Source organism: Caloenas nicobarica, chromosome 2 (genome assembly GCF_036013445.1).
Source record: "Caloenas nicobarica isolate bCalNic1 chromosome 2, bCalNic1.hap1, whole genome shotgun sequence".
In the NCBI taxonomy this organism is placed as follows: Eukaryota; Metazoa; Chordata; class Aves; order Columbiformes; family Columbidae; genus Caloenas; species Caloenas nicobarica.
Genome location: NC_088246.1, coordinates 6,468,178 through 6,493,224, shown reverse-complemented (window position 1 = coordinate 6,493,224; position 25,047 = coordinate 6,468,178). Strand labels below are relative to the sequence as shown.

General features: G+C 43.7%; 1 protein-coding gene across 2 annotated transcripts in view; it reads right to left on the bottom strand.

The window, feature by feature from the left end:
* Window positions 1-5,978, bottom strand: part of LOC135984850 (sodium channel protein type 5 subunit alpha-like) — a 226,460-nt gene extending 220,482 nt beyond the window's left edge. For both annotated transcript variants that reach the window (XM_065627523.1, XM_065627522.1), the window contains exon 1: window positions 5,813-5,978. The gene's annotated coding sequence lies outside the window, so the exon portion shown is untranslated. The remainder of the gene's footprint in view (window positions 1-5,812) is intronic.
* Window positions 5,979-25,047: the final 19,069 nt, after the last annotated feature.

Sequence of the window (25,047 nt, the reverse complement as noted above, 5' to 3'; positions counted from 1 at the left end):
AACTTTCTCATTGTTTCCCCCTCTCCCTTCAGCTCCATCCCTGTCCAGGGGATTCAGCAGCATCTCCAGCTGCTCGCAGAGCTTCCTCCCATCACCAAAAACCTCCCTCTGACATTTCTCTCCGCAGACCCATGCCCACTGTTGGTGGCTACATCCCGGGAAAAAATGAAAAGAAAACTTCATCACAGAGTTGCTCCTCTTTTCGAGCTTTAAACGACAACAAAAAATCCTCACCACCATGTATTTAATCACCACTTTTTTTTTTAAAGTGCGTGTTTTCCAGGATTTCCCATGGGCAGTGTCTGCCCTTGCGCAGCCCGGCAGCAGAGATGCTCCTTGGAGGACTGAAATGGGCTGGCAGCGGGGCATAAAATCTGAGCTGGCTCCTACGAGGGTGAATATTTGCTCACTGAAAATAACTAGAAGTGATCCTCCTGTGCTGGCCTGTTTCTTATTACCCAGAACCAAGATTCTGTAAACCTGGAGCCGTGATGCACGCACAGATTGTTAGACCCAGCATGCCGTAAGCTGGCCAGGAGAAACGGTGGTGTATTCAGCCACCGAGACACTAACAAAACTGTCCGTTTCTTTGGATAAAGTGATCACTTCATTATTATAAGAAAAAGAATCTTGAAAAAAAATCACTTCAGAAATAATACAATCTGCGAGAACGGAATTTGGCCTAAAAAGTTAATATCTAATCTACCTCCAGCTAATGAGTCTTGAAAGAATTTGTCCATGGGAAAGTTCTTCCGTAACTTCTTATCATATAGATTTTTCTATCCTCTCTAAAAAAAAAAAAAAAACCAGCCCCAACTCCCCCCTCCTAAGACCCCTCCAAAACCTCAAAACCTGCCTTATTGTTCAAAATCAGCCTGCAAATGCCATGAATATTGAGAGGGATTCCTTGCTTCTAACACAGATCCCTTACTCATGTCCACGGTCTGCCTTCAGCTACCTAACTTTTATACGCTTAAACATAAATCTGATGTCAGTAAGACTTTTGAAATATCCAATCCTAATACTGGAGATGGATTAAAATGAGTAAAGCACAACCTACAGATAACGTTCAAGTGATAACTTGGATGCAGAACGGTTTTGGTACCTTAGGAATTCAGCAAGCTTTAAAAGGAATCTATAACCTGTTGGTAAGGCTCTCTAGCATTGCAGTAAAAAGCCTCTTTGGCAGAAGTTTAGTGAACCAGGAAAGTTCAAGGTGAAAGATGAAATAAATAATCTGGTAAAGAATGGGCTTATTTTTTCCAAGACAAAAACTAGAATCTTCTCATTTTAAAATTAAATTTTAAAAAGGCAAAGGGAAAACTCAGAGCTTAACGGAATTGTTAATTCTTCTGCGTGTTTTGGTACAATATCATTTGATTTGTGATATATCTACATTTAAAAAGCTCTTGCAATATTATGATAAAACTTAAAAAAACCCAAGCCATTCTTGTAATGCAGAATTGTGACTTTAAAAGGCTTTGTTCATTACGAAGAGCAGGGAGGCATGTTTTTGCCATGAAAGATAAGGGATCTTTTGATACCGACAAAAATTTTGCACACAAAAGATTCACAGGGTGACCTCCATGTGGGAGGCCAAGCCGCACATCCTCAAAGGCAGGCGTGTTAGAAGAGAGGGAATTTTTGGGGTTCATTTGCCATCTTTCCTGGGAATAAACCTCGGTGAACTGGGACTGGTAAGAAACCTGAAATGGAGGGGAACAAACGGTGCTCGCATACAGCTGGTATTACATGCATTTAACAAAACCAGTGTGTCCACTCTGTCCCCAGCCTGCTTAGGGACTGGGATGGGGGATAACTTGGGTCAACATCTCATTTTTCTCCCATACTGAGATCCAGGATCTCACCCACTGCAACTGGGCAACCCACAGCTGGCCCAGTAACACCATCCCAGGATGAGTGGGAAAGAAATAAGGAAACGTTATTAATCTAACGAAAATAAGGTACATTTGCCGCTAAACTTAAATGAAGTCACTGTCTGTATAAAGAAGCAAAGGGATACTCCACAGCAAACTTTCTGAACTACCTGGATCTCTTCAGTGACACAAAAACCAAAAGAAGGAGAGAGGGGTTAGGGACATTCCAGTTCTGGAAAAGTTTTTTTTTTCCCCTCATTATTAGTAGCTCTAATTACTTTGAAAGAAGAGCAATGAGATAAATCCTGCAGAGCCAGAAATGTGACCTGATTTCCTTCCTGATTTAGAAACTGTCACTTTGCAAGAGAAACCCAAAGAGACAGAGCCAGGTCAAAGTGGGCCCATCAGTTTGGCTTGCAGAGTAAGTAATAAACCAAAATCGATAGTAATATAACCAGGATTTTCTTTTGGTAGGTGTTCATAAGGACAATGCTATTTAAAAGATAAATTAAACGCAGGTTTATCTGAACTGTTTGCAGTCATACATGACACCGCGGAAGAGAGATTAACTATAAGCAAACAGGAATATACCCAACCAACTTTATGGATTTTCCTCCAGGTTAGACAGTAAAAGGTAAAAGTAATGACAGAATTTCAAATATAAATTGCTTCATACTATGATTAAGGCCCTACATCAAGGCAGCATGTAAACACAAAGCAGAGAAGAGTGATGCTTAAGAGTGATGCTCCTTCTGTGATACCCAAGTTTTATTTAACAGAAGCGAGAAATTACTTGTTGTCACCTTTTAACTATCAGAGTTATAATTTTCCAAAGTAATTCTTAAGGACGATTGCAGACAACTTACAAGGTAGTAATTTACAGGAAGAAGTGAGCACCCACCCTCTGAAAACAACAGGTCTCTTCTATGTTTTTCAAACTGAGCTTCTAAAAACTAAGACACCTGAAGTGATAACAGATAATAACCTGTTCCTTCAGAAAAGCATAACCAGGATTTCCAAACCACCACCAACATGATTTAATACGCAACCCAAAATGTTCCTTCCTCACACACATGCACAGAGCATCCGGAGGAGAAAAGGAGAAGGAGAAGGAGAAGGAGAAGGAGAAGGAGAAGGAGAAGGAGAAGGAGAAGGAGAAGGAGAAGGAGAAGGAGAAGGAGAAGGAGAAGGAGAAGGAGAAGGAGAAGGAGATCAATCACTGTCTAATATCATAAAAAGGATTTTTTAAGGAAATTAAAACTAGCTATATTTCATAAATCTCACCTGCCCATTAGGATGTCATTTCTCATTAGCACATTTTAAAATATAATTTTGACAACTCCTTTAAATCAAGAACACAGCAACTACCCAATGTTTTTCTGTAGCCTGTAAAAGTCCTGGGAGGTGTTTGCTGGTGCCACAGGTGTTAGTCCCTCATAGCGAGAACAGAGGCCAGTTTCTGATTCAAGCCAGGAATACAACACTTTCAACTCTGTTGCAGTTTCAAAGTCTGTACCTGTAAGCTGTTACTCACAGTCAGGAAGCCTCATGGTCTACATACACCCTTCATGGTCAAGGAATTTAGGCTACATACGTAATGATGCAACTGCATACCTTTGTGATCTCTGACGAATGATTGAGGGTATGAAACAACATCAGTTCTTTACCATACTGTACAAAGTTTTTGTATGCTTTAAATCTGCAGGACTCTTCACAGCATAAACTACTTTTCCATGCAAACACTGGCATTAGAATCTGACCCTCTGTGTTTGTAAAACCCTTTGAGAGTCTCAGGCAGTAGTACAAAGCTGTCCTGGTTTTGTTAAAGAATGAATTCAGAATGAGTGTCAAGAACTGAGAAAAACCATGTTATAGCATCAAACTCCAGTCATATACAAGTTAAGTAACATATTCATCTATGATTATTTCTGGCAATACTGTGATCTGCCTCATACCAAAGGTTACATAAACTCTGCTACTTAAGGCTGAGACCTTTTGGCACATTAATCTAAAAATATCACAACTTTCAGGACAGACTTTCCCTGCTTAAATGTTGAGACGCCCCCAAAAAGACGTGCTTTTTTTCCTTAAGGACTCTCTGTTTCTGAAGCTGTCAACTGTGTCTACCATGTGAAACAGCTACATTAGAAGAAGAAGAAGGAAAAAAAAAAAAAAAAATCAGTGGACATCACTCCAATCCCATTTACATCATTCCCATCCTGTCCTGACACTGGGCTCCCCCTTAACTTTTTAGGAACCAGGTATCTCATTGGAAGCAGAGCACCCAAACTGACAGCAGCGACGCTCTCAAAAGCCACCACTTTCTTGGTCCAATAAAATAAGAGGGCTTCACTCCTCACTGCCGCGCAGTGCTGACCTTTCTGATTCTCTGCCACCAAAAGCTTATAGGATCTGCTGGATCCATCTGCAGCTCCACCTGCCCTGCTTTCCCACGCCAAAAGGACGGATCAAATATACGTGTCTGAAAACACATCCCTGCTTTCTCTTCATACCACCCGGGGCGGGGGGGGGTACACCCCCTCACACACGAGTTTCAAATGAAAGGAAGCCTCCAAGTCCACTTCTGCAAAGCCCCGAAATCCTGGGAAATCACAGCAAAATACACTTCAGCACCTTGGACAGGACACACGAAGAGGGAAGGGGAATCACCAAAATTGGCCCATCGGCCCCAAAAATGCTGCGCCTGGACGTGACCCTCTGGGACAAATCTGCGGGCCTGTTTATTTTTAGTATTGACAAATCCTCTTTGAATCGCCGCGTTTATTCCACCATCCGCCCAGTGTTTCGGGAAGAGCTGCTCGCCAGCCCCATGGTGGGAGAAATTGGGGCCACCGGCTCCAGATCTGACACCCGTCTGTGGGATCAGCGGCTGTCCCAGTTGCAACTGGAAAGGCTCGGCTCAAGCACTCACAAAGCTCAGCTCATCCTCCCCAGGCAAAATGAGACCTGTTGCTGTAGGTGTGCGCGGCTCGTGCGTTTCTCCACTTTCTAGCAGCTCATCTCCACCTCCTCACCCAGATCTCCAGGAAAAATAAAATTGAAAGGTCAGATTTATTCTCATCGCAAACACACTTTGGTTGCATAAGTTTTGCTTTAATTTAGCTTTTGTTCTCTCTTACAGTGCTCTCAGTATGTCACTGTTCCCCCCCAGCCCCGTCCAGGGCTGTCTCCATAAAATAATGATCACCTTGCTGGAGTGCAGATCAGTTCTCCCCTTTTTACTTCTATTTGCATAAACCAAGTCAACTTTTTAAAATTTGTGTCAGTAAAAACTCCAAATGTTATAAGCAGGGCTATTCTGCAAACAGCTTTGAAGTGAGTGGTGCTGTTAAGATATATTCTTAAAATATGTCAGTTCTTACAACAAGTAATGCCAGTAATATTCTCATGATACAGGAGAATGATACGATTTCCCTGCCATCGCAGAAATACCCATTCTAGTTCATTTCCTCCCTTCAAAACGTGCCACTAAATTGCCACTCGAACACATCTGACACCACATGACAACGAACCGAACAATTTGCAGACTATTTTCTGTTATTTCTTTCCGGCACTTCTGGGCACGGAAGCAAGATGGAAACTAGACCGATTCTCCACCAGGGTTACCCTTCAACAGCAAAATATGTATCAGTCCATATGCTCAGCTTTTACACCCCGTCGCAAGCTTCTCTGAGCCAACTTCTCTCTCTTCCAGCCCCGGCAGCCGCCCCGGCACCCTGCCCGGACAGGACCGCTCCTCTCACCTCGAAGGAAAGTTTGGGGAAGGGAAAACCCCGGCACTATCAATTCCTCCACCGTGACGCGCTTGAAACCAGGCATCTTTTCGGCTTAATTTTTTTTCTTTTTTTTTTTTTTTTTAATTATCAACAAGCAAACAAACAAACAAAAAAAAAAAAAAAAAGAGAGAAACTTACACTGCTTTATTTAATTTTTCCTGCTAAACCAAGGGTCCCAGAGCCACTTCATTGTATCCACAGAGTTTTAGTCCCCGAGCGGTGCCGTCCCGCGGGAAGGGCCCGGTTGCCGGCCGCATGGTTCGGAGCCGCCGCGCCGGCTCTGCGGCTGCCGCGGGAGCGGAGCCCCGGCCGGGCGGCGGGGGCGGGCGGGGACCGGGGGGGACGGACGGGGAGGGAGGAGGGAGGCACCGCCCGCCCCTCCCCGCCCCGCCGAGCCCAGCCGGGCCCGCAGCGACCCCTGCCGCCGGTGGGGGGGCTGGGGAGGGGGATGCGGGGGTGGGGAGGGAGGAGAAGGAGGAGGAGGAGAGCGGGGAAGGATGGGGAGGGGGAAGGATGGGAGGTGGGGAAGAGACCTTATTGCAGCCTTTCGGTACTTAAAAGGGGCCTATAAGAAAGATGGGGACAGACTTTAGAAGGGCATGTTGCAACAGGGTAAGGGGTGATGGGTTTAAACTAAAGGAGGGGAGATTCAAGCCAGACATGGGGAAGAAATTTTTGACACTGAGGGTGGTGAAACTCTTGCCCAGGTTGCCCAGAGAGGTGGTGGATGCACCATCCCTGGAGACATCCCAGGCCAGGCTGGACGGGGCTCTGAGCAACCTGAGCTGGTGCAGATGTCCCTGCTCATGGCAGGGGGGGCACTGGATGGGCTTTGAAGGCCCCTTCCAACTCAAACTATTCTGTGATTCTAAGATGAGTGGGGTAAGATAGAGGATAGGGAGGAAGAAAGGATGAGGATGATGGCAGGATGGGTAAGAAGGATAGGCAGGGGTGTGGAAGGAAAAAAGGTGGGAAAGGAAGAGGGGTGGGGAGGAAGGAGGGATGGGAAGGGCGGGGAAGAAGGAAGGGATAGGGAAGAGAAGGATGGAAGAGAAGGCAGAGTAGAAAAGAAGGCAGGAGAAAGGATAAAGGTGGCAAGGTGGGATAAAGAAGACTGGGGAGAAAGGTGGGAGAGGGAAGAAGAGGTGATGGAGCTGCAGTGGAAGTTGGAGTTTGCCACAGTGCGGGGGAGTTGGAGAGAGGGTTCAACCAGAGGCAAGGGAAGAGGTGCTGGGAAGCAGGACAGGGCAAGGTGTCCCCAGCATGCAGGCGAAGGGGACAGGCATGAACAGTGCCAAAGCTGGACCCCCTGCTCACCCCATAGACAATGGAACCCAAAGCCTCCTGCAGCTGCCTGCCCCAAGCACCCATGCCTGGGTCACACTTACAGGGCAGCAACGCCAGTGAGCGGGAACAGCAGCTTTTACTGAAATTAAGCTGCCCAAAAATGACTGGGAAGGTAACAGGTGGGTATTTACAGGTGGAGAGAGGGGTGGCGAGAGTTTGCTGGCAATATTGAAGTATTCAGGATGGTAAAAGTGGAAGAAACTTCTAAAGAACTGGTAAAAGACCAAAATACTGAGCAAGATAAAACAGGACATAGGAGAAGAGATGGACATCACTTCACTGGCTCGGTAATGGGCTGTGAAGTGGCTGTTACCACTCCAGAAAGAGAGATTTGAGCTGTAATAAACACTCCTGTGAAAGCATCTCAGGGCTTGGCAGTGATCAAAGAAAGCAAGTGCTGGGACAGGAGCAGATCATGTAGGGAAAACTAAAGAGGCTACAAAACAGTCTGAAAAAAGAGCAGCAGCGGTCGCAAGAAGGTGGATGGAGAGCAGGTCTTGATCAGAAAACAAGTTAATGCTCAAAGAAATTATCTAGTGAGGGATTAAAAGTATACAGAGATTCAGAAGTGGAAAAGCAGAAAATGCAGAAGTGGGAGGAGGTGGAGAGAGGGAGCTGAGAAGAAGGCGCAGGGGTCAGAAACTGGAAACCAAAGACTACAAATGAAGGGAGATGGAGAGGAATGAAGACTGGAAAAGGCAAAGGAGGATGGACATGAGCTCCCTGGTGGGAAAACAGCCTCTGAAAGCCTAGAGCAGTGCAGCGGCGCAGCACGATGTGCAAGGTAGGAGACTGAAGGAAGACAAATCCTCGGGGATTTAATCACTCAGCGTGAAGCTGAATGGTGGCTGTGCAGAGGGAATGAGGTTCTCATGAGGACCCAAAGTGCACTGAGAACCAGCACATCTTCAACACCAGAGAGGCAAACTCTGAATCTTTGGCAGCTTGGCCCCTGCCACTGAATGCCTACTACTGTGCCAGCACATCTCTGCAGGACATCTCTACCTTACAAGAGGAACAGCTTCCCCCAGCTCTCCCCTGCCCCCAGCAGAGTTTAATGGATTTCCAACACTATTTTAAGTTCAACCAGAAAAAGGAATTCACACCAGAGCAAAAATGCAGTGTAGCGATTGCTGATGGCCTGAACCCAGTGGAAATCCTCCACGCTGGGATGCCCATGGCATGGTCCCACCATGCAGATGCTCTCAGGACCCAGAAACACCCCCAGCTCTGGGTCCAGCGTCACTGTGGGGGGCTCAGACCTGTACAGACTCCCACCTGGAGCAATGCTCTACATCGCTTCTGAAAGTGGTGCTTCTTCCCCGAAATCACCCAAACAGATAAAAAAAATATAATCATGGAGGAGCCAGGCTTGTACAGAGAGGGGACAGTTGAACCTATTGCTTCTTTCTGTGGAGGAGGAGTTTAATTAACAGACTGCCTTGGCTATGGCATGATGGTCTCTGTGCTGATGACAGGTGAAGATGTATGTTTTGGGGCTGATTTACACATATATGCATTAGAAGGAATTTTTGGTTTGGGAAACCCTTGCCTGTGCTTTCACAGAACACAGCCTGTCTCTGCGGCTTGATGTTACACAGACACTGCTGGAGTTTTAACTTCAAATCAGGAATTTCATGTGGAAGGGGCCCTGACTTCTGAAAGTAAATATTTTAGCCTCTTCCATCCTCTTCTTGCTCCACTTACAATCTGTGAATGAAGATCCTCATTTCTGTCCCCCTTCCTTCCTTAGTAATGTCAGCAGATTTAGTGTCACAACCAGGTGTCACAAAGGAACCCCAAAAGTGAATTTTAGGCAGACAACAGGTTCCGTAAACAGACTTTATCCTGGCCGGAAAAGTGTAGCCAATAAACAGACTGGAAACAGGGTTTATACAATTATTTAGCACTCCGACAACATAAAATACAGATTGGGATATCAGTCGTGAAGATTATTGGGGTACGACAACATAAGAATAATGAGGATCCACAACGTACATGCACACACTCACAAGAAACAAAACCAGAGGCTTCTCACTCCAGGGTACCCACAAGAAATAAGCACTCGCCTGGGTTAGGCGAGGGCTCACACTTCCCTGGTTAGGCAAGGACTCATTCAAGGATATATCCAGTAAAGAACCACTCACCACAGGAGGAGGTGAGGGCACTCAGTGCCGGGAAGTCTCCTTAGACAGCATCTCAGTCTAAGGGGAGGGCTCCAGTTCACAGACCCGCTGCTCCGAGAAGACCACTCCAAGGGGGTCTCTGGCGGGGACACTATTTTGTAGCCTAGTCAGATCTGGCTGTGGGCATTACAACATGGTCCAGAAGCTTCTCAGCTTCCCTGGGCACCTCCTTTGTTGAGGACCGTGTCAACCGACCGATGGTCCCACCCCTCCTGCCCCCCAGCTGGTGGAGGTGAAGCCACCCTGGGGTTGGGGAGATGTGACCATCAGCACCTTGGCCCACCCTAGATGTGTATGTTGGGACAGGCACAATGGGGCACAAAAGGTGCTAAAAGAGCCATCAGCTGCACTATTGAGGGTTTCGGATCTCATGGGGGGTGCAACTGCCACACCAGGGAAAGGAGCAGAAAGCCCACAAGCTTTCACTTAATGTCCCATCCACTGTCCCATCTCGTCTCTCTTTTGCAGTCTGTAATATGTAATGCTACTCTAAATTTTCAAATCTTCTGCTTGTTTATGGAGAGATGAAATACTGCTAGACCCTGATGAAGCACCAGGAAAACACGTCTGTTTCACCTGTCTTTAGAAACTGAGAAATCATTCCTAATACTAGCAAATCCTCATTCCTGGGATAATGTAATCAGCTCAGTCTGAACCCAGCTTATAGAAAACACTGAGCGATATTCACAAAGGGAATAAATAAGATGAATAAAAGGTGGGACAGGAAGGGAAATCTACCTGTCAAATTTATTCCAGGATGGAGGGAGGCTCCTATTTCCTACCCTCTAGTTCAACTCGCAGTCCAGAAAACCATCACTTCCCCCAGTTTTCAGTTCAAATACGTACACGTTATTTAGATTCTTGTTTCTAAATCATCTTCAAGTACTGCTTCAGAAGCTACCTAAACATAACCCAGGTGCATAAGCCGAAGGCAGCACTTCAGGCATGGGTTCTGAGTCTGTGCAGCATCAAACTCATGCAGCAAGCGGGAGCATCCTTGGCACAGGAGCAACTTATAATGCAAACATTAATCATAAAGCAACTACGTTAACTGGAACCCTATAGACAGACTGATCAAAGAGAGGGGGGGGAAAAAAAAAAAAAATCGATTAAATATGTGCTGCCTTGCCAAAAATCTTCCATTCTGCAAGAAACGTTCAGGTAACGCTGGCTTACCGAATGTCTGAAAAAGTTCAGGCGAGTCAGCTGAAACCCAGTAAATGTGCATGTCGGATGGAAGTAAGTACCAGCAGCAAAATAAATACTATGCAGGAGATCAGTTATGTCATCTTTCTATTCACTTCTTTCCAAAAACATACCTTTTTCCCCACAAAGCAATCACTACTTTCTTAAAGGTATTACAGACAGCAGTGCTGGTTGCAAAGAGCCATTTATTTTTCCAAGATGTTTATAAAGGCTTTCTTTCATCCCATATACCTACACATTTGTTGCCACCTTTTTTAAGGAAACAAAGAAATCTAAAACTGTGCAGTTCTTGAAACTGTGAGAGTTTTAGAAGACACTCTTTGTTTTTCTTTTTTTTTTTTAAATGATTTTTTTTCAGAAATACTTTTCTTGCAAAGCTTCATTTGGCAAAACAACAACAACAACAAAAGTATTTTTATTCAAAATTGGAAAGGTTCTTCCCTGCCTTCCCACCTGCTGGTGCTCATGGAGTGCTTTTCGATTTCCACAGACCCGGGCTTTCTAGAAAGTCTGTTACTACCTGGGCTAAGTGGTGTGAAAAGCTTCTTCAGCACAAGGTGCCATGAGGTTGTCGCATCCCAAAACTCAGTTTAGCCAATACTTCCCTCTACCGGGAAAGAAAAATACTGCGATTTGTTGTGATTCTCTTTGAAATAAAGGGAGACAGCAGGAGAAGAAGAGTTTTCCTATCTAAAAATGACGGGAGATTTAAGGTGTGTGGGATGAAGAAAGGGCATCAGATTCAGCATTATCAACACGCTGCTAATTTATTAATTGGGCTAAAGGGTTTTAGCCATCCCCTATGGACCCCTCCCTTCAATGAGGATCCCCCACAAGCTCCCCAGCCCCATTGCAAGCAAATGGAGCAAACCTGCACAGCACCAGGAATGGTGCTAAAGCTTCATTGTATAACATTGTCCTGGAGCTGGGCTTGTTTCTCTCTCTGTAATAAGAGCCCTGGTTTCTTTTCATCCCCCACTTCAATTTCAATAAGCAAAGAGACCCTGACATAAACCCAGCTGCTGTGTCAGGATACATCTGTATCAGTCTTCAGCTTGCGTCTTTTAATTAAGTGTATCATCCTCATGGAGCACCTCTCATCAAGCATCCATGGGGAAATCCTGTAACGCCTGGCTAAATTGCTACATTTGTTCAATCAGTCTCGAAGATATAATCCTAAAGTGAGCTAATCTAATTTAATGGGGGAAAAAAAAAAAGAAAAAATTACAGGCAGGCGGTGCCTCTGTCAATGAATGTGTTCAAGTGTGAAGGAAGCATTCAGTGCCCTGATAGACACATAACAGCTCACATCATTAAAGTAAAATTTATTCTATCTCCCTGAAATGGCTCACCCACCCCATACTCCCCACCAAATTAGTCCACTTGTGTCTCGCCAGAATATAGCTGTGTTTTAATTTAGAAGGGGATGAAGGTTGTGCTGTGCTGGGCTGAACTATGTCCCATTACCGCGCTCTTGCCGCCTGTGGACAGCACAAATATTTGGTGATTAGGCCATTCAGAGAGCAGAGAAATGCTCCTTCGCTAAGTGAGGAGAGCATTTACATGGGGTTTAGTGATTAGCCGTGTCAGAAAGGCAGAGCCTGGCTTTCCAGCAAAGCTTTCTGTTCCTCCTATGTCCCCTGCGTCATAACAAGCTGCACGCTGGATGAATTTCTGAAACCCAGAAGGTTGCAAAATTCACCTTGCACGAACTTTCTTTTGCTGACTTCCTCCAAAAAGTTATCAACCCACCACCCCCTTTCCCAGGTTAGGTAAAGCCTCCTACAAGGGAGCAGTCACACACTGAATCTTTGCAAAGTGACCAAGAAATATAAATATATTCCTCCCTTTTGGGGTCAAAAGCATCAACTCATGACACTGAAGCTGCTTTACTCCTGCAACCTCTCTAGCACAGAACACTGCCATGCCTCCAGTGGCTTTGAGGAGCAGCAAGGCTTGGTCCATAAAGGGACACAGGAGAGCTCCTTGGTGTAGTTGGACTTCAGATGCCCTGGGGAGATGTTTTAGGGGGAGTTTTGGCTATGATCTCCATAGGAGAAGGGCTTCAAAGCAGACCCAAGAGAAGTTAACCATTTCTAGAAAAATTTCCACATAGAATCTACAGTATCTAGAAATATCGGTGCCTTGTAGATGCTGCAAGATCGACCAGAGATGATGTAAAAAAAAAAAAAAAAAAATCACATTTGATTTGTCACAAATCACATTTCCTGTGTGCTTTCCTTTCCTTGCACAGGCACTTTGAGCAAATCCTTGCCTTACTTCTGCCTCCAGAGCCACCTCTGGCACATTATACAGAGGATCTCCAATGTATCCCACCGATGTTCCCAGGCTGAAACTAATACTGGCTTGTCCTTTGCATTTCATTATATTAAAGATACTGGAAAAAAAAACAAAACAAAAAAGATCTCTAAGAGAGTCAGAGAAAGTTGGTTGGTTTTGGTCAAATAGTATCTGCAATCCTTGAGTTAGAAATGTGCCTTCAGGTGTACCGTGGAGGCACAGCTGATGAGAAGACCTCCCCTGGAGAGAAATTCAAAGTGATAAAGAAAAACCATCTTTTGTATTTAGTGCCCTGATCCCTCTTCTTTCTTTCATTGCAGTCCAGCATGCCCTCCCTCCCCCATTTTAACACTAATTAAAGTCAAGCTTCCTTCCAGTACATTTACTTCATATTTTACATGAATCATGAAACTTTTTTTTAATTTGAATCTTCTAATTAATTATAATGCCTATTAGTTTGCATTCAGACACTGTCATTTCAATTTCTGGGAACTGCTTGGAGTAGAAAGACCTAGTATAGCTAAGCAATAAAGACCACAATGTGTTTCGGCATGGAAACAATCCTGCGGACTTCCTTAGGACTGCTCTAGGCCTAGTGACCCTCACATGGGCCAGATCTCAGGCAAATTGTGGTTGCAAGTGGTTAAGTGACTCAGAGATTCTGATAAAAGCTTGACAAATGAGGGAAATTAATCCGACCTATCCTCCTGTTCCTTTTCTGGCAGGGTTTCCTTTAAGGTTTCTACATCATCTTTATCCTTCAGTGCCCCTTTTCTGATGCTCGTCACCAATGTTTTCATACTTACTAAGTTGCAAATCAGGGGTTTGCAGGCTGCAAGGCTTTGATTGCCTATGTTATTTTGCTAGCAAAAGTCTCCAGTCTACCAGATCACTTCTTTCTGGTCTTCTTGAGGAAGAAATTACTGAATTCATGAACTGTCATTAGTATTTTTTCAGCATCTTCAACCTGAGCATCTTAAGGAGTCCCAGGTGGACATAGGGCTTGCTGTCAAGCTCTTTCATTGTAAAATTCCTTATCCTGGAGAACTGTGTTCAGCTCTGGGGCCCCCACATAAGAAGGACATGGACCTGTTGGAACAAGTCCAGAGGAGGGCCATAAAGGTGGTCAGAAGGCTGAAGCACCTCTCCTATGAGGACTAGCTGAGAGAGTTGGGGGTGTTCAGCCTGGAGAAGACTCCAGGGAGAGTTTAGAGCAGCCTTCCAGTACCTAAAGGGGACCTACAAGAATAATGGAGAAGGACTTTTCACAAGCGTTTGTAATCATAAGACAAGGGGTATTGGCTTTAAACTGAAAGAGGGTAGATTTAGATTACATATAAGGAAAAAAATTATTCACCATGAGGGTGGTGAGGCACTGGAACAGGCTACCCAGAGAAGTTGTGGATGCCCCATCTCTGGAAGTGTTCAAGGCCAGGTTGGACGGGGCTTTGAGCAACCTGGTTTAGTGGAAGGTGTCCCTGCCCATGGCAGGGGGTTTGGAACTAGATAATCTTTAAGGTCACTTCCAACACAAACCATTCTGTGGTTCCATGACACTTCGTGTACATGGGCAACTTGTCTGAGCCCTGTTGCCTTCAAGGACTGCTCTCATGAGTGTTGGTACTCATCCTCCTGGTGTGATGAAGGCACAAGGAGGATGGGTGATCAGCAAAAGCCTGGGTGGAAGGTTATAAGTAGAAAAGGACTGAATGACAAGTAGGCACTTCACGAACTGGTGGCTATGTTGGGCTGACCCATTCCCTACTTGGGGAATACAAAAGGCACCAGCGAAACAAAAAACCAGGAGAAACATCCAGGCACAGAACTCAACCCTCCCACCTTTGGGCGAAGGCTACACAACCAGAAATAATTACCAAATACATGCACCAGCTGCCTGTTGCTTGAGTGAATACCAAGTCAAGTACTTGCTCTCACACTTCTCGTTGGGCTTTCTCCTTTTCTGCTCTGTCTGCCTGTTTGCAAGCACAGTCTGCAAACATCTCACCTCTCTCCCATTTACTCTGACTTGCAACTTGTATTTCCATCAGGTCCCACCACCAATTCCCTCCCCATCTTCCTTTTCCCAGCAAGCAATTTTTAGACCAAACTATTGAGACGAACTTACAGTCTCTACAAGCAGATCCTCTGGCACAAATCACCTGTAACTAACATAATAAACCAGCCTGCCACCCACAATAACAAGAAAGGGCAGGAGGATGACAGCATTCAACCAGGATCTGGCTGCTAATGCAACAGGCCCAATTACCTGCTGGGATAAACTACAGTGAAGTCACCAGGTTCTCCAAGCATCTGGAAATTTGCCCTGTTAAAAAAAAAAAAAAAAAAAAAAAAAAAATCAAGGAATCCTTTGAATCCTTCTGGTTTGCCTCTTTGGAGAAGACTTTAAATAAAGCTATAATTGCTCAAGGGTCTCAGCTTTTGATACTTCATCCTTAATGCAATATCTTACTTCTGACAAATGGAGCCTTAGAGAACCATACTGCTCATGACTGGAAATCTAACATTAAAGCACATCAACATTGAACAACCACATTTTGCTTTGCAAGCTGACCCCCTCTGAGTACAGCGTCAGATCCTTGCTGGGTATTGAGTGCTCTCCTCAGCATCAAGCAAAGTCCATTTTTTTTTTTTTCTCTGCAGCGTTTGAGTGCGCTCTCAGAGATTTTTTTTAAATTAGTATTATTTTTTTCTTTAATCCATTTTCAAGCATTGATTTGGGGGTGACTTTAAATGGGACAGGACTGGTGCTTCTGCCAGGTGTTTTGAAAGGAATTGCTGTCCTCAACACAAACACAACCACCCACAGACAATAACACAAAATCCTGACAATTAACTCTGGTCTCCAGAAGAGCTGGATGATTGCAAGAGTGGTCTGTGTGGGCATTTGGGAGTCCAACAGAAAGGATGGATGGTGGGGAAGCACTTCCCACTGCCTGATACTTTTCATATTTTGCTTTTTCTGATGGATTTTCACTTTTTTTTTTCTTATACTCATGTTCATATCAAAATAAAAGGGAAAAACAACACCAAATCTGGTTTAAATGGATGGCTTCAAGGAAAAATTGAAGTAGAAATATACGTAAAAGGCAGGTACCAACCTCTGATTTGATTTACTCCGTTTTTCTTACAAGTGGGGTCACATTTTACTGGTTTTGTACAACACACTGACTCAGTAACTCACTCATGATGGTCCCTCCCTAAGAACATCCCACCACTCTGCAGTCTCACTGCACACCCCAAGTTTACTATCCAACACAAAGGCAAGCGGAGCTATGAAACCCAGCCTGTACAATAGACCAAAAGTTTCATTTATACGCAAACAAAAGCAGTAATTTCTTCAAAAACAAATAAATAGGCTGAACACTCCAAGTGCCCATGTTTTGAATGTCTGGCTCCAACAACATCCCCAGCAAGGGCTTCTCTGAGAAATTCAGCACAAATGTCTCTCTCAGCTCTATTATCTCATTAGATACAGAGGCAATGGCTGGTTTAGGGCTAGAATCAGAATAGTTTGGGTTGGAAGGGACCTTCAAAGCTCATCTAGTCCAATGCCCTGCAATGAGCAGGGACATCTTCAACCAGATCAGGTTGCTCATGTAGCACAAGAAACCCTAAGAATGAAATGAAGGGGGATACTCACTAGATTAAGCAGATTTGGGCTCACTACTGAGTCCAGGACTTTCTCCCAGAACTGTGATTGTCCAGTACACCAATCAGAGGTTGGTATTTTACAAGGTTTGTGCATTTTTTTCTAATCTTGTGCGAGTTATAGCGGGATTCATGTGCTCCCATTAAGGTGTCTAAGTGTTAGACAAGTCCAAATCCAAATAAGTCATATCATGTCTCCCCTTCAAATTGTCAGTGGGGAGATACATGTGATTTTTCTGTCATTTTGCTGTCTGTAACAGCCGCCATACTTCAGATTTTTCTTAGATTGAGGGAAAGGTGGAGATAGTACTGAACAAAGTGCAGTGCCTGAAGGTGCACTCTAGGAAGAGATGACAGGAAGACGGATGGTGCCCAACGAACTGTACAGTAATGAGTTTATTTATCTGAAGAGAAGTTGTTTGGAGTAGATGTTGGAACTGATGTCAGCTAATGGGCTGGTAAGGCTTGCACAGAAAGATGAAAAAATTTATTTTTAAGGAAGTTTGCAGAATTTAAGTAACAGAGGATAAAACGGTATTTGCTACAAGGCTTGGTAATGCACATAAGGCTGGCTTAGAACACAGTTTAGCTAATAATGGGAAAAAAATTCTGGATTGTTTCTAATGTAAAAATTTTGTATTAGTTTGTCTCATGACTGGCCAAAAAGAAAAAAAAAAATCCAACCCCAAAACCCTAAGCTTCCATAACTTTGTTGTAGTTCACGATGATTTTAATAGAGAAGGTCCTCAGCTGATATAAATGGGCTCAACACCATCAGGCAAATCATACCAGTTGAGGGCCTAACTCAAGAATTGCTTGAAGAAGTGAAAAGTGGGTAAAAGTTTCTCAGACAGATTAAAAATGAATGAACAGCTGCAATTAACTCACTTCTGGGTGATGGTGGGTGTCACTATAATTTCTCTTACTACTGTGCTGCAGCCTCAATGAAAGAGGGAACTAATTGCCATATGAACCTAAACATTCACCAGCTGACTTTTCCCTGAAAAAAATGACTCAAAAACAAATCTCCAAAAACCTTAGGGAAGAACAGGGGGAAAAAATAATTATTCTGGAAAGAAACTAATCAAATCCAGTAAGCTCTTTGTCCTTAGACAAATGAGATGTGATAAAGTTGTATTTTGCACCTGCTACATACAATGCAGATGGGGATGCGTGCTGAGCACCCAGGAGGGGCTATTTGCAGTATCTTTCCCATCCCACCAGCATCTGTGGAGGAACCCACATATTTAAGTTTATATCAAGCATCTTGCTCCCTGCCTAGGGAATCTGACAAATGCACTTGCAGAAGATTTGCCTGTATAGAACCCCAAGAGTGCAATACAGGATGGTCAAACGTGGTGGGAAGAGCGGTATGAAGGAAACAGGGACATCCTCACCCCCACCAGCCTCCCCTGGCTGGTCACCATCAGTGGTGGCAGCAGTGCTCACTGATGCATTTTGCAGCAGGGCCCAAAATAGCTATTTTTGGTGGCTGTTGTAGTTTCAGTCATCTTCCCAATTTGTAGCACGGGTCTATCCAGTCCTGCACAGGGCTTTTTCATGGCATTTGATTTTAATTTCACAGACGTCTTTAGCTCAGGAGTGAACCACATTTTTCAAGAGCACAGTCACTCTTGCCTGTGATTATCAAACACGGTTGCATGAAAGGGAGAGTTTTGGCATCCTCCACTTTAATTAAGCATTTTGATCCTGCAATCAATGCCAACAAACACAGTGTGTGCTATATGATACGTGATCCAGTGAAACATTAAAACTGTACTTTGTTAATACCATGGCAGGACACACTGATGAGGCTGCCCTACAGTTTGGTATCAATGGAAATGCTGTCATTGCATTACACACATTTTAGCACCATTTCCTGAATCCAACCATCCGACAAGGTCACTTGTCTCCTCTGGCATTCCCGAGCTACCCATGGCAGTGGATGGCTTCTATGTTGAACCCTGTGATGTAGTATCACATCAGACTCACAGTTCTTATTTCAGAATAAAACTGCAATTTATACAGCAAGGAGAAACTTTGAAAACATGACTTGAACCTCATGGAAGTAAAAGACCTGCCAAAATGCATGAGCCTGAGGTGAGAACTGCATCATGCCTGTTACTGAGAGACAAACTCTGGATTTTGTTGCCCTAGGGAATCTCTCAACCAACAGTGGGTTTGGCCACTGAGAAGTGACAAACCAGAAGAAGGGAACAGATCTATTTGAGATCTTCCCCTTTTATTTTTTAGGGGTGGGGGATGTAGAAATTGTTTGAGGATCACCTAGCAGAATGACCTAAAATTTAACTAAAAACCCACAGGTTCAGATACCGGTTAGAAGTTCAGTTACTACACAACAGACTCAAATCTTGAGGGATCAGATCCCAAAGCTCTAAAGTGATGATTCAAAATGCACATCTTCCCAGTCTGTGTCAAAGTGAGGACTCTCAAGGGTACTCATCACTTACAAGTTCAACAAGTCATCTCAGTCCTCCCCAGGGAATGTTCCCTAGATGGCCAATCTAAGGAGGAGAGTCTTCAACTGTAGACCCACTGCTCCAAGGAAGACCAAATCAACAGGGGTCTCGGGCAGGCTCCATTTACACTCTAGTTGAACCCGAGCTGTGGTCATTTATGGTAGTGGTCCAGAAACTTCTCTCAACCAAGGCATCTCATTGGTCTTTCAACCAAGGGAGCGTGCATGACCACAGTAGTCCATCAGCCTACAAGTTTCTGGTGCTTTCAGGCAGAGGGGAGAATATATCTGCCGCATCAGGAAAGATGTTTCCTTTCAAAAGTCAACGTTGATTTGAAGGAACAAAATGTGAACTAAGCCAACCATTTCCAAGTCACTCATCTTATGCTGGCCTTGGTTGAATTTTCTGCTTTTAGATATGCAGAAACATATGATATTTCGATTCCCCCTTTAGGTTAAATTGACATAGGCTAAAGCCACCACCAGAGCAGTAAGCAAGCCAGATTTCTTCTCCTCAGGATGGTGCTGGTAGACATTTGTTTTCTGGGCTGACTCAGGCTCATCTTGGCCCCTCTCACAGCACAGGATCATCTCCTCCTACCAGGGAGTTTGACACAAGAATAAATTATCAAGATACTCCCTCGCTTACCATGGGTATGCAGGTCACCTCCTTGAGATCCTGCCACTCACAGAAGCTCACATTTTACTCAAAATCATCCAACTCCATTAAACCCATCCAAGGCTTCTTCCAGCTGCTAGTCCTCAAACCACTTTTTCTCCCCCAAAACAGCACCCAGCTCTCCTACAACTTACCTTGACAGAGCTGGGACACACTCCTCACAGGTATTCACCTCTGTCCTGAGCAATCAACTCCTCCCTTTTTTTTCCCCTGATCTTCCACACCTTTCAGCTGGCTCCTGATGGCTGGATTAACCCCTTCCCTGCCACATCTAGTAAAGCTTCTGACAGTCATTTTATGCTCTTCAGCTCCCAGGAAAGGGAAGATTGGCTGCATACCATCAGGGCTATAATGACCACAACAGGCAGCAGCTACAGTGTTGGTGGGTCAGATATAGGAAGACGCAGAAAAGAGCCAAAAGATTAATTGATCGATGAGAAAAATGCCTGTGCGAGATGTTTTAAGAGGTCATTCCACTCACATTAAAATAATAAATAGAGACGCAATGGTGAATAAACACCTTCATTGAATGAAACTATCAGGTACTAAAAAAACTTTTTCATGTAGCATTAAAGGTATATAAAGAACCAATGGCTTGAAGCTGAAGTCAAGCTAATTTAAATGAAAAGGTAGGCTTGTGATTTTAAGGGTAAGGCTAATTAACTCAAACAAATCACCAGGGGGCAGACATTCCCCTTGATGTCTTCAGGTCAAGAGCTGTAACTCCAGCTGGACAACTTGTTTTAGTCAAATGCAGTCCAACACTCACCTGCAACACATTTATCAGCTTTTGAACTTGTTTTTCCAGTTTCTTTCAGTGGCAACATGACACAGCTATAACACTTAGTTGGTTTGCACTTGTACTATCCAAAAGCAAAGCCTCTGGATCTGCTTTTCATATCAGCTTGCATAAACCTTAGTTTACGACCTGTCCAACAATCTTCTGCATCTGTTTGTCTGCAGTTACATTAACATGCTACACCCTATAACCTCCTGCAAAAGTTACTTCCTATATTTGCAGGAAAATCTCTTTCCACCTTCTGGTGTCGCTGTCCCAACACATGAGGTCTCAGTTAGAGACCATCTCAATCGACTGGATGGGATAAGCAAGCACATTTTGGATGTCTGGATTTTGCTGTTCCGGAGCAACTTGTGCTTTGAGACCAATAGGGTATGGATGACAAAAATTTTAGGTGCATTTTCCATTTTTTCTCAGTGCCAGAGGCTTGACCCATAGCCATGGGATCATGGAAAGCTTCTACAGGGAAAACTCACCACAGGGGAACTGCATCCCTCCTATACACTTGGGAAGAAGGGTGGATGATGCAAGCTGTATTCAAAATAAGCATTGCTCAATGATCTATTTTAACCCTCATGGACATTTGCTCCCATCCCATGAACAGTCACATCTCTCCTCTCGACTTTCATTTTGCAGGATTAAAGAAGCTACGATCCCAGGCTTCTTTCTAAAGCCTTTCTAATCCCCTGTCTATCACAGAAGTCCTTTAAGTCTTGTTTGATTTGTATGAAATTTTCTTGATCATGATTTACAAATGCATTCAGGGGTGCAGATGCGACCTCACCCGTGCCTTCCCATTGCATTAGTACATCCTGCACTCCACGGACTGTGTCTCAGCTGAGAGATCTTCACTCACATTTCTCTGTTTAATGATTACATCACATTTGCATAAAAAAATATTCTATTTCAGTAATTTATCCAGGTCTTCACAGTGCTCTCTCTTTCCATCATCTGGTAGCAAATGTCTTCATCTGGCCTCCAGTAGAGAACTTCATGTTCTGCGCTACAGCATTTCGTCTATCAGAATATCAGTGGATAAGGTCTACCACGTTCTTCCTTCTTAGTTGTCCCAGAGACAACCCAAAAAGTTCCAAACAGACCAAAACCCAACAAGCTCCAAACAGACTTTATTCTAACCAGACCTGCTTAACAGAAACCAACTACGAATGGGGTTCATTCAAAATTACTCCGCATTCCAATAACATTATACAACACAGGTTCAGATATCAGTTAGGAGTTCAATTACTATACGACCAACTCAAACTCAAGGAGATCAGATCCCAAGGACTCAAAAATGTGCATCTTCCCAGTCTGTGTCAAAGCAAGGACTCTCAAGAGTACGTAGATGAGCGCTTACCAGGTTGCCAAGGTGTCTCAGTCCACAGGGAATGTTCTGTAGATGGTGCCCCAATCTAGCGAGGTGAGTCTTCAACTGCAGACTCACTCCTCCAATGAAGATCAAGTCAACAGGGGGCGCTGGTGGTCTCCATTTAAAAGCTTAGCTGAATCTGAGCTGTGCTCATTTATGGTAGTGGTCCAGAAACTTCTCTCAATCAAGGCATTTCATTGGTCAAGGGTCCCATCTGTCAACCAAGGGGCATGTGCTTGGCTATAGCAGTCCATCAGCCTAGACGTTTCTGTTGCTTTTGGGGCAGAGAGGAGCAGAGTGTATCTGCCACAGCAGTAAATAGGTTTCAAGCCTATTTTATTCAATTTTCCACTACCTTCCTAGTCTTTCATTATACCCCCTTCAAATTGTGTTCCATAGACATGGAACACACTCAGTTCAGATTAGCAAATCTCTGATTGCTTGAATTTCTTGTTGCTTTCTTTTCAAATACAAGCATGACATTTGGGTTGGGTTTTGAGGATTTTTTTTTCTTTCCTGCTACCTTCCTTAATTCAACAGATTCTCACAAAATCCTTACTGACAGATTTGTAGTTTTATGTGCCAGTTCTCAACAGTATTTTTGAATAGGGTAACCCCTATTCTGGCCCCTGACTGCATTGCTTTAATTTCTTTTTGTGTTCATCTGTGGATGGACTCACATTTCTGTTTCAGATTCCTATTCACAGTCAAATTCTCTTTGGAAATTATCACTCATTTCATTTTCTGAACTATAAACTGCAGCTTTGTTTTAGCACAACCCTTTGTCCCACTCTCTCTAAGCTCTCTGCTTGCTGCCAATATTCCTTTTTAAGGCAGTTATTTATCTCTTTAGGTTTCAATCTCTGCAGTTGAGATAGAGGACCCAACTTTTTTTGCACTCTGACTATGTCATTTTGATCTAAAACCACTAGGAGGAAGCATTCAACAAGTTTCACTGTCCTGTTGCAGATCCCAGTCTTAATTTTATGAAGTTCAGAGAGTTGTGAGCAGGAACCAAGGATCCTGCTGGGTCACAGATCTCCTTGGCAGTGCCATGTAACATAATCCCTTGAAGGAACGTGTAACTACTCACCTTTTGGTAAGACTGGCTCCTCTGCCTCTGCTGCAATGTCACTTCATGACTCCATTCTCTGCAGAACAAAAGCCACTTCTAATTTCCAGGGTAATTTTTTTCCTGACTATTCTATTTGTCTTTTAAGCGTTTTTCTCCCTCATTCTTATTTTCCCACCTGCTTTATTTACTGAGAGTTATCGTGTATCCTCTCAGCTGTTATTTCTAGGCTGCATAAACTAGACTTGAATCTCTTTTCATAATATAGATTGTTATTCATTCTAGTACTGCATCTCTGCGCTTGATTCAATTTTAATTCACAGCTGTCAAATTGCAAAGATATCCGTCAAATGGGAGGAAAATCTTCTCTTTGCTTTAAAGTGCAATAGGAGTTTCATACCACACAGGTCCATTGATTTGACCAAGAGCTGAAAAACACTGAAGTAAATTATCAGCATGGTACCATTAATAATTATAATCTCAGTGGTAAAGTCATTCTAGCTTATGCTTTTTGCTGAAGAAAGTAGCTTTTTATTGATTAGTTCCACATAGTCCTTTTTTTTTTTTTTCTTTAAATCTTTTGACTGGTGTGCAAATATTCCAGGCATTTCCATTACTTTGATTTCCTGTGAAAAATGTGTATGCTTTAGGTAGTGAAATCAAGCCTACTACAGAGTGACACTATTGTTCTGGAATTCTCATGTTCTTCATTTCTATATTTGTTGTGCTACATCATTATCAAAGGAACAAATAAAAACATAACCTTATTGAGCTGATGTTGCTCATGGGCTGTCAGAGAGGAGAGCTCTCAGCCTTCATGGTTGTGTTGTCTCTATCAATAGCCTCTTTAAAAATGCAATACTTTGGGGTAAAATTTGTAAGTGATACATAGATTATGGAAGAGGTAATTAAGAGAGCGGGCTGTTAATGCAATTAATAGTGGCTAAAAGGAGGCTGACACATAAAATGTTCAGGAAAACCAAAAAGGACAACAATCCATCTGGAAACAAGATTTTAGGCCACTTAGCCATCACAAGAAACTAGGATTTTAGTATGGACATTGGTAGGATCAGTAGCTAGCAGGACTAGGGCAGTGATCATCCCCCTGTGCTCGGTGCTGGTGAGGCCGCACTTTGAATCTCGTGTTCAGTTTTGGGGCCTTCACAACAAGAAAGCCCTGGAGGTGTTGGAGAGATTTCAGAGAAGAGCAATGGAGCTAGTGAAGGGGCTGGAGCACAAGTGTGATGGAGCGGCTGAGGGACCTGGGGGTTCAGCCTGGAGAACAGGAGCTGAGGGGAGACCTTCTGATCTCTGAACTGCCTGAAAGGAGCTTGGAGCGTGGAGGGGGTTGGTCTCTTCTCCCAAGGAACAAGTGATAGGACGAGAGGAAATGGCCTCAAGTTGCACCAGGGGAGTTTAGATTCAATATTAGGAAAAATTTCTTCCCAGAAAAGGTTGTCAGGCATTGGAACAGGCTGCCCAGGGAAGTGGTGGAGTCAGCATCCCTGGACGGGTTTAAAAGATGTGTAGATGAGGTTCTTAGGGACATGCTTTAGTGATGGCAGTCTTAGGTTAACAGTTGGATTCGATGATCTTAAAGGTCTTTTCCAACCAAAATGGTTCTATGATTCTAAAATTAAGAGGGTTTAGAAGAGAACCAGAAGGATTAAAGAACATGCCAAGAGGCTTAGCTTCACCAAAACAGTAATACCTTTACTCAGAAGGATTTCTGCAGAAAGCAAAATTCACCCTAGGGAGTACTTGTCATTTCTTGCACCAATAAACAATTCACTGAAGGTACTAAATGGTCTTTTGCATTCATTCTCCCATACTGATAGAGATCTGAGTCATCTTCAGGGTGGCCTTCCGAGGCAGATGGACTTCAGCAAGCCTTGTATATATCTGATTCTCAATTAAATATTCTTACAATTAAAAATACCCTGTCCTGGCACACAGACTGGTGAAGACGAGTTGCATAACCTTTGGGTATGGATGTGTTTAAATACATAATCTCTCAAGAGGGTGCGATATCAGGACTACTCAGTGCACACCCAGATTGATGACAATGGTGTGAGTGGCCCATTACTGCTTCTTGATGGACCCTACACATCATGAGAAGCAGCCATTGGGCAGGCTGGACCTGGGAAAAACCATCTCACAACTGCCATGTAGTCAATTTCTAAGTTGTGGTGGGTCACAAACTTTATTTTTAACTTTATTAATTATTTTTAGTTATTAGTTTTATTTTTTAATCTGAAGGAATAGA